This window comes from Quercus robur (genome assembly GCF_932294415.1).
Source record: "Quercus robur chromosome 6 unlocalized genomic scaffold, dhQueRobu3.1 SUPER_1_unloc_7, whole genome shotgun sequence".
In the NCBI taxonomy this organism is placed as follows: Eukaryota; Viridiplantae; Streptophyta; class Magnoliopsida; order Fagales; family Fagaceae; genus Quercus; species Quercus robur.
Genome location: NW_026088384.1, coordinates 90,001 through 91,539, shown reverse-complemented (window position 1 = coordinate 91,539; position 1,539 = coordinate 90,001).

The following is a 1,539-nucleotide window of genomic DNA, read 5'->3' as shown; positions in this document are numbered from 1 at the left end:
GGGGAAATAACCTCATTTTCCAAAAAACCCTCATTTTTAGGAAATCACTCCAAATATGTGGCCAAGGCATGCAGCCAAGGCCATGGCCAAGGCATGCATCCAAGGCCAAGGCCAAGGCATGCATCCAAGGCCAAGGCCTAGGCATGCAGCCAAGACCAAGGCAGCCCCCTGTGGGCATGCTGCCAAGGCCGGGGCATGCAGCAGGCAAGGGCAAGGCAGCCCCCATGGGCAGGCAGCGAAGGCCAAGGCATGCTTGCGTGCATGCTGCCAAGGCCAAGGCACGCAGCCAAGGCCATGGCATGCTTGCGTGGGCACGCTGGCATGCCCCTGGGTGCAGGCAGGTGGGCACGCTGGCATGCCCCTGGGCGCAGGCAGCAGCAAGGCCCTAGCATGCACGCTGCCTGAGGGGCAGTGGCAGCACGGCGAGGGCGAGGCATGCCCCGTGGGTGGGATGCCAAGGCCGTGGCATGCCCTTGGGACCCCTACAAGGCCATGGCAGCACTTGGGGGGGCTACTGCTGCCAAGCCTAGATAGCCTCTTCGGACACCTCCTACTCTTCCCCCCCTAAAGAGCGCTTAGGAAAAAATCCTCTCTGGCACGAGGAAACATTGATTTGTTGAGGAGGAATAACGGGTCTTTTTTGGAGCAATTCTTGGAGTCTTGCCCTGATTTTTTGTACACATGCTAAGAAAAATCTAACCTTCAAACTGTCAAAATTTGGTGGCCAGATTCAACATATTTTATTTTTTATGATTTTCGGAATCCAGAAAATAGGAAAAATCATAAAAAATTCAAAACTGCTCGGAACGCCGAACCGCTTGTTGGAAACGTCCTCTAAAATCATGGACTGAATTTAGGAAAGCAAAAAGGGGAAAAGGCACGAGGCAATTTTGCCGGAGTGCGGGACGATGCGGGGCGATGCGGCGTGGCGTGCATGCGGGCATGCCCCTGGGCACCCTGCCATGCCCAACGCCTGCCTCTTTGGGGCAAATAACCTCCTTTTCCAAAAAACCCTCATTTTTTGGGAAATCACTCGAAATTTGTGGGCAAGGCAGCGAAGGCCAAGGCAGCAGCCCCCCATGGCATGCAGCCAAGGACAAGGCATGCTGCCAAGGCCATGCAGCAGCGAAGGCCAAGGCCAAGGCATGCAGCGAAGGCCAAGGCAGCCCCCCCAAGGCACGCAGCGACGGCCAAGGCAGCCCCCCCAAGGCACGCAGCGAAGGCCAAGGCCAAGGCATGCAGCGAAGGCCAAGGCAGCCCCCCCAAGGCACGCAGCGAAGGCCAAGGCATGCAGCGAAGGCCAAGGCAGCCCCCCCAAGGCACGCAGCGAAGGCCAAGGCATGCAGCGAAGGCCAAGGCAGCCCCCCCATGGCACGCAGCCAAGGCATGCAGCCAAGGCCAAGGCAGCCCCCCCATGGCACGCAGCCAAGGCCAAGGCACGCAGCCAAGGCCAAGGCATGCAGCCAAGGCCAAGGCCAAGGCCAAGGCAGCCCCCCCATGGCATGCAGCCAAGGACAAGGCATGCTGCCAAGGCCAAGG